This window comes from Salminus brasiliensis, chromosome 11 (assembly GCF_030463535.1).
Source record: "Salminus brasiliensis chromosome 11, fSalBra1.hap2, whole genome shotgun sequence".
Classification (NCBI taxonomy): domain Eukaryota; kingdom Metazoa; phylum Chordata; class Actinopteri; order Characiformes; family Bryconidae; genus Salminus; species Salminus brasiliensis.
Genome location: NC_132888.1, coordinates 1,397,262 through 1,406,526, shown reverse-complemented (window position 1 = coordinate 1,406,526; position 9,265 = coordinate 1,397,262).

The window sequence follows — 9,265 nt, the reverse complement described above, 5'->3', positions numbered from 1 at the left end:
GTGTGAGGGCTGTATAATACGTCCACGATCCCTCGAGAGGACATGGATATTATTTGAAGCGCTGATTTGGTCAAAAGTCCTTCCTTACATTCTAAAAATGGGTTAAAATAACCCAAGTTAGAAGAATCTGGCAACCCAGTACTGAGCCCAGTATGGACAGGTCCAGTATGGGTTGTTTTAACCCCGCGGTGTTGGATTACCGGGTTGACGTAAAAAAAAAACGACAGCACCTCAGGGTGACCCTGTTCAGACTGGGTTCAGCAGGTACAAATAAGCCCAGCATTAAACATCACTGAGGAATAATGAAGGAGGAGGACCACTGCAGCAGACCCTCAGACCATCTGCTAGACGGTTGAGTCCTGGACACAGTTGGGATTCCAACAGGACAGTGACCCCAAACACACATCCGAGGTGGTGTGGACTGGATGAAGTGGGCTGGCTTTAAGCTTTAGGAATGACCTTCTCGAAGTCCAGGCCTCGGTCACTTTACAGCGTACAGCAGAAGCTGTGTGTGTGTGAAGTGTGTGTGCAGCTGATTTCCATTCCCAGCCTATAGACATGTTATTCCCGGCGCTCCGGTCAGTCCGGCTATCTCTGCCACTCTCCGATAAAGAGCGATTTGCGGTCGCCGTGACGACGACCCCCAGCCTCTCCATCTTTCAGCAGTGATTGATCATGGTAACCTGTGCTGGTGGCACAGGTGGGGGTGGGGGATGGAGGGTGTAGGGGGGGCAGCTGCAGCCCTCATGTCCTTCTGCACAGTGGAGAGGATTTAGACCTGTCACACACACTCACACACTCTCACACCTCCCGTTTCCCCCGGAGACGGATGTGTCGCTGGTGACATTGAGGGCGAGAGGCAGAGCATCAATCGCAGACTGCATGATGAGTGTCTCTCTCTCTCTCTCTCTCTCACACACACACACATACTGATTCATCCCCCACACGCTCATGACACACGCACACACGCATGCACTCATCCCCCACACAAATGCACACACCCACACACTTTCCCTTACAAATCTACACACACACACACACACACACACAGGAGAAGAGCTTCTGTTAACTAATGAGGAATTCTGCAAAAAATGAGCAACACAAAAAGTCACTTCTCCAACCTCTGCCTTTAAAGCCTAATATACAAATAAAAAATAGACAAAAGTATTGGGACACCTGCTTATTCACTGCTTCCTCTGAAATCAATGGGAATAAAAGAGTAGATCCTGCTTCTGTTGGAGTAACTGTCTCTACTGTCCAGAGAAGAAGACTTTCTACTAGATTCTGAAGGAACATTGCTGTGAGGATTTGATTGTATAATTCAGCGACAAGAGCGTTAGTGAGGTCAGGATCTTGGATGATGATCATCATCCCCAACTCCCCAACTGATCCCAAAAGTACTGGATGGAGCTCCTCCACCATCATTCCAGAGAACACAGTTCCTCCACTGCTCCACAGCTCCTCAATCCTGGGGGGCTTTATACCCCTCTAGCCCACGCCTGGCATTATTAGGCAGCATGGTGCCAATAAGAGTCCAGAGAGTCCTATTCTATTGGCAGTACTTCTTCTCTACAGGTACTAGACAAGCTGTGTGTGTAGCAGCAATGGGTTCAAATTAAAGTAGCTGAATGCATTTATTAGAAGTGGTGTCCACAAACATTTGGACATATTGTGTATGCAAATGAGCTCTGTTCTGATTGTCTTTGTAAAGCAGTCCAGGTTGGGGAAATGGGCGGGGCTAAACATGAATGCTATTAGAAATGGATAGAAGTGTAGGAGACAGCCCTTCTAATGGATGCTAACGTTCATACCCATCTGATGTTGATCAGCCAGTCATTCAGTGTCCTCACAGGGAGAAGCTGCACCTGGATGCAGGACAGCAGAGATCACTGGATCACGGACGGAGGGTCTGAGTTGACAGCAGTGATATTCAGGTAAAATGAGAGATTAAGGTCCCCCTGCTTGGAGCTCTGTCCACTCTGCTGTCAGCGCTCTGATGAAGACAGAGATATTTCCCCGTGGGGGCGACTCACCATCGCTGTGTTACCCAGAGGCAGTGTGTGTGAGCGGTGGGACCCCAGAGAGAGGCTGTATTTCACTGTGGAAATTAAAACGCCTGCCCACCACACACACACACACACTTTCATTATGCCCCGCTTACGCTGGAAGATTTGCTGTGGTTGTTTCTCTGAACTTCTGCTGAAGCCGGAGGTGTGGAGGGGGGTTGGGGGTTCCTGAGAACCCTGTCAGAACCGTCTGATAATGACTCAGGTGAGAAATGACCACATCTCAGAGATCGTATCTCAGAAAGGCAGCAGAGGATTTCTGTGAAGCGGTCCCAGATTGAAACCACTTAAGCAGCAACACACTTTCACTGTTTTCTGCACTTCCTGTGATGTGTGTGTGTGTGTGTGTGTATGTGTGTGTATGTGTGTCTGTGTGTGTGTGTGTGTGTATGTGTGTGTGTGTGTATGTGTGTGTGTGTGTCTGTGTGTGTGTGTGTATGTGTGTGTGTGTGTGTGTATGTGTGTGTGTGTCTGTGTGTGTGTGTCTGTGTGTGTGTGTGTGTCTGTGTGTGTGTGTGTGTGTGTGTGTGTGTGTGTGTGTGTCTGTGTGTGTGTGTGTTTGTGTGTGTATGTGTGTGTGTGTCTGTGTGTGTGTGTGTCTGTGTTAGTTTGCAGACATTTTGAGAACAATATTATGGGATATAGGCAGAGATGAGCCTCAAGTCTAACATCATCAGGGCCTAGGCCCGAAACATCAAGGGGAGGGATTAGCTGCTCTATTAACCTCTATTTACACACAGTCACTGAAGCCCCGCCTCCAGATTCATCTGTTAAACACTTCCCTTTTTAACATCCCTACACATTCGGCCGTGTGTCATATCATAACCAGAATTTCATGATGAATGGGCCAATAGAAATGCTCCATGAATCTTTTTACATTGACTTTCATTGAAAGGTTGGTTTCGTTTCCCTCCTCCTGTAAATGCCTTCAGTATACATGACAATAGAGCTGTAAACCTCAGGTTCAGTGAAGGCGTCTGTGGAAACAGGAAAATACACTTCAAAATAAAGGTGCTACCAATGGTTCTTTGAGTGAACCCACTTCTGATTCCATACAGGGCCATGTCTGTAAAGGAGCTGTGAGCATAAGAACCTTTAAATTAGTGAAGAACATTTTTGTTTTTGTTTTTTTTACACACAAATGGTTCTTTATGGATCTAGAACAGGTTCTTCTGTGGCATCATTTAATAAAACCTTCATAGCATCTTGAATTCTGAGCGTAAACGAAGGAACTGAACTACCAGAATGGAAAAAACAAGCTTTTAAATGCTGATTGTTTACGATGGTACTCTTGTTTTCCGGGTCGATTCTCATACCTGAACCCCAACACCTCATCTCCAGCTAATGCCCTCATTTAAAGCTGAGAATCCTGAAGTGAAGCTCTTTTTTCTCCTGAGTGACTGCACTCCACAGGAAGCGTCAGTAATGTCCTTTTGGGCGTCTCTGCGTGCAGCGTGCGACAGTCTTGCTGCTCTTCCAGGGTTGAACAGCAGGTGTCTGTTGCTGCGCTGCCATGCTGAGAGGAACTAACACATTTAAAGGTCATTTTTTGATGGGGCTGAGGACGAAAATATTATATTTGCACTCTTCACACAGCCGTCTTCCTTCTGTCTGCCTCCGACTCTCACAAACAGAAATAGAATATACACTGCCAAGGAGACATATTAAAGGAGTACTGCAGTCTTTCCCAACATAATCTCAGTCTGGCACATCTGTAGCATGTCCTGCATTTCCACAGACAGTCCCTTTAACAGCATTCCAGGTACGCTAGAATCTAATGGGCAGTTCCTGGAACATAAATGTCACTATATTACTTATACAGTGCAGAAATACTAGTGTTTCTACTGTAAACACAGTCATATCACAATATTAAGACCATGGTCTGAATTCTATCAGCTCTAGTGACTGTATAGATCTTTTTTTATATATATATTTGTATTGAGATGAACAGGTATTTAACATACAGGCATCAAAAATCAATTTTGAGATATTTTTATTATTTATATATCTTTGAAACTCCCTCCACTCCTCCTCACTGCCCTGCTTAAACTGCCTTTAGGTTAAAACAGTGTATAAAATAAACAAATGTAAAGTATATACATATATATTTATATACATACATACACACATATGTACATATGCTAAACAAGGTGAATGTATAATGTAGTTCTATCTTCTCAGACTGTATCCATCTGTTTCTCTGTATACTTTGTTAGCCTCCTTTCATCCTGTTCTTCAGTGGTTAGGACCCCATCACTGCGGTTTATCTTCTCTCTGATTACATAAAACAATAACAAGCTCCTACAGATCCTCGCACACACTCACTTTAGAAAAAAACACTGCGCATCCAACAAGAAGGTAAAGCATTGATGGATTCTACACACTGATCTGTTTTTCTTGGTGCAATGTGAACATGCTCGCACATCTGGATACAGATTTGCACCAGTAAACACCCATTGAAGAGGCCTATTCCCATATTGGCCACTAGGGGGTCTGCAGGAAGTGGCTACAGCCTTTACACTCTGAACACGATTTATACAGGCAATTTACATAAACATATATATATGTATATAATCTATATTGTATGTCATGTATCTAAGAGGTATAACGCGTGTATAACCAATGATGTATAACACACCAAATGTGAACATTGTCACCTTCTGTTCACATTTTTGTAGGATCAACCAATCGCGGTTGTGTCTGCCGATGGTATGGCAACAGTCAACATTATGGACTGGCTGTGAACAAATGCTACTTGTGGAATTCCACAGGCAGCTCAGACTGAGTTAATGGAGCACAGTATTCCTCTTGTTCTCGTCCCGTATTTGGATTTGTTGGTGATAAACTGTCTGAATATTTCACTCTTTTGTGTTGAAGGTGTGTCAAACTTCAGGCACTTTTGCTCTGGTTTTCACTAAGTTGGAGCCAATGATCCAGGCATATTTGAATGGATGGGCTATTAGATATTTTAATCCAGATCCAGTTCCGATCCTTTGTTTTTACTGCTTTAGCAGAGTTCCCTCAGTGCCCTCTAGGTGTCATTAAAGAACAGTTTATCTGTAGTGTAGATCAGGGAGGTCAGTCAGGCTGTATTGTAAGATATGAAACACACTTATTAAAGAAACTGTTACTAAAAACTAAGATTTTACTTCAGAATGAATTAGCAGCATATCTCACCCAAAACTATATCTTACCCGCGTGGCTGGATTCAGCATTATGAGTAGACTCATATTAGTGCAAAAACAAAAATAGATTGGGACATTCATAATTTTATTCTGTGTCGGTTTCTTGTTGTAAAGCGTATTATTTTTACTATTATTATTATTATTACACTGATGATGAACTACTACAACTTTTTCCTTTTTTAAAAAAGGAGTCCCATTCCATAGATTTACAGCTTGATTTACAAACACTAACTAAAGGATTCATAAACATTTAGTGGGGGAATTCAGCACTTCGGGTTTATTAAGGGTTATTTTTTAGTCAACTGGTTCCATACTTTCTTTGGTACAAGCAATCATGTCCAAATAGACGTCTGTGGTACCTGGTGGTGCGCTACAAATGCAGCACAGGGAGATTAGGTTTAAAAATGTTAGAATATCCCCTTTAACACGCTAAGTAGAGGAGAGCACTGAAAGAAAGGGTCACCCCTAAAACAAACCCCCCTCCTGTCTCATAGAGAGACACAAGGGGAAACGCTCCGTCATTTACACGTCCTACATATCTTTACCTGCCCCAACAGCCTGGATTAGCATTACAAAACAGGGAGGCCCATCCCCCTGGAGGAGATTAGAAACTGAACTCCAGTGGATCCTCCTCCAGTCATCTCGGCCTGTGAGTGAGGACAATACACAAGGTGGCCAGGGCTGTAATGTGCACTAGTGTGTCCTGCTGTTCTCACTGACTAATGACCTTCCTCCCTCCCCCATCGCTCTCCTCATCCCTCCTCGCCTCTCTTCCCCTCTCTCCCTCCCCCTGATGGCCTCTCACGCCGTTCCCCATCCCCCCAGCTCGAGGGGTGGGGTCCAATGGCCTGCACTGCTGCCGAAGAGAGGCGTCCATCGCAGGTCTTTTAGATTAGCTGCATCACCGCTTAGGACAAAAGAGCCTCATCCCCCACACACCGGCCACCTCCCATTCCGACCCACCCCATTCTCTCCGGGTGGAGGAGGAGGGGGGTGGATAGCGTCCACGGATGGCGTCATGCATAGAAAAGTGTGGAGGCCTGTGGATCTCTACTGATCACCACTGACAGCATGGGTGAACATCGGTGTGCCAGTAGGCCTCATTATTAACAACAGTAGTGGGTCCTAGTATTGAGCCCTGAAGCACCCCACTCTGTTTGTTTTGGTGTTTTCTTTGCTCTACACATTGAACAAAGTAATTGCACATTTTATTTTTTAGGGTTATTACACACTGGGGCTTATTATTTACAATTACATGGAATTATAGAAGTCTAGGTCGTTCAGTAGGCCTTGAGTGTGTGCCCCCTTAAACTGTATACTTACTGAGCTATTATTCTCACAAAAAGTTATTTAACTATAAGAATAAACTGTAATTATCTATTTGTAGGACATCTCAGCCAATCAAATTGCAAGATCAGAATTATATTCATCATCTAACAACCAATCACAGACAGTGGGAGGCAATTTTTAAATGTTGGATTTGCTAATCGTTAGTCTTTAAACATTATGAATACCTTATTTTGCTAGATCCTGAAGAAAAGCTTGAAAATGTAAGACACAAAAAGGCAAATATATTAAAAAATTATTATTTGATGTCATTATGCAAAGAACAGCGCAGGCTTGTGAATCTCTGATCACCACTAACAGCATTGATAGACACTGGTGTGCCTCATTTTTTAACAATAGCAGTTGGTCCTAGTATTGAGCCCTGGAGCATTCCACCCTGTTTTTGTGTTTTCTTTGTTTTTATCTCATACAAAATTTGTACACTTAAATACTTAAGGTTAGGACATATTAGAGCTTACTACGTCGTAATTACATGGAAAAAAAATGATTAATAGATGCCAATGCCCATCAGTAGGCAATACTCAGTTATGAATACTAGATGATATACTGTGTTTGCTAACTAGCTAATATATGTAGATAGGTATGTGTTAAATTAAGGAGTTGACCCTCAAAGTTAAGGGGTAGGGATACATAAAGCTATTTTAAATTGGGCAAAAAGGTCAATGGAGAGCACTGATACCCTCATGGTACAGCACAATGAATATGAAGTTGGATTTTCATACAAGCTAAATCTAAATCCTTTTTCTATGCTGTATCTCACTAGAGTCCATAACACAGCTGTAACTGTTTCTGGACTGATTCTGTAATCTCATCCTCCTGCTGTCTACTAGGCCATTGTGAGGTAATCATCTACTGCTTCACACAATTATCTCTTGGCAAAGAGACGAATTCACATCATTTGATACCCTCCCGACTCAGGCAAAAGAGTTTTGTTCAAAATTCATTCAATAGCCGCCTCCATTATTGCATGTGGTGACTGAAAATAATGAACTTCAGGCTGGATCGAGAGACTGGAGAGCAGACAAGAAGGCCGGGCGAGCCAAACCGAGAGTCACTCTTGTGGAAAAAGTAAGGATTACAAGTTCTTCACAAGTGCAGCCCAATGTTATTCTTCTCAGTAATGACTCATTTCCAGTGTTTCTTTTCACAGGAAACCCTCTGAAGTCCTAGTAGGAGTGAGCTCACCACATGGTCTCACCTCGCACAGGAAAACCTGGGTTGTAGCGTCCTCTACTGGGCGTTGCAGTGCATCAACAACACAGACCACAATATTGATCAATGAACACATTCTAATCTCTTTTCTTTTTATTAAAACTCTTGTTCTTTTATATACAAAACCTAAACATTTGATGTTAAAATATTAAAATCTCAGCAACAGGAATCTTTTGATCATTTATTCGATATTTATTCAGGACATCAAGTATTTTGTCAACAACAATAACTGCAACTGCAACTTTTGTTTACATATTTATATGACTTATATTACTATTTATTAGCTATTCACTATATTCATGCATATTGCAAAACAGTGTGCATATATACTCACACTTATATCCAATATCGCACCACACCCTAATGCTTATGGACATTCAACTGCACATTAAAACCGTATATATTTTTGATTCCGACCTTCTACTTCTATATATTTATATACATTCTATAGCTATATATACTTGAACAGTTACGTTCATGCTGTTATTCCTATATTATTTACGTATATACGATAGTTAACCATATATTTGTATTTTTATTCTGTCCTATTTTATATGATCAGACAGTCGTCAAATACATTGTTATTGTTATTGTTTTTATTGAAGGATAATATTCTATAATTATTTATTGTATATGATCTTATTGTGAGATTGAAGCATATAGAATGCCTCTCAGCCAATCACACTGCAAGATCGCAGTTATACTCTTCCTCCGTGTCACTAACGACCAATCAAATGCCGCGCGAGGCATTTTTTAAATTTTGAACTGGTTGACCGTTATAAGCTTCAGCCGTTCTGAAGAGGAGCTAAATTCGCCAAATCCTGAAGAAAAGCACCGAAATGGACGAAAAACGACCAAATATAATAAACAACATACATGTATAGACATTTCTGAGGAAAATATTAAAGTAACTAAAGTAATGAAGCACTTTTGGTGGAGAAAATCTGTGTAAAAAGGAGATTTTACACAGAAGCTGCTGAAGCAGGTGGGTGAGCCAGCTGGTTAGCTTACTAGCTAATGATGTTCTAGCTAGCTCACTTCAGTAATGCCCATATCTGCAGTAGTAGCACTACGTTTCTTTGTTCTCTAGAACAGAAAGTAATACATTTACAGGTATACACTATATGGACAAAAGTATTTGGACACATGTTCATTCATTATTTCTTCCGAAATTAAAGTACTGAGAAAAGGTTTGTTCTGCATTTGTTGGAGTAACTGTCTCTACTGTTCAGGGGAGAAGACTTTCTCCTAGATTTTGGAGGAGCATTGCTGTGATGAATTGATTAAGGGTATTAGGAAGGTCAGAATGTTGGATAATGATCTCCACCCCACCTCACCATCCACAACCCATCCCTTAAGTACTGGATGGAGCTCCACCACCACCACCACCATCATTCCAGAGAACACTGTTCTCCACAGCTCCTCAATGCTGGGGGGCTTTATACCCCTCTGCCA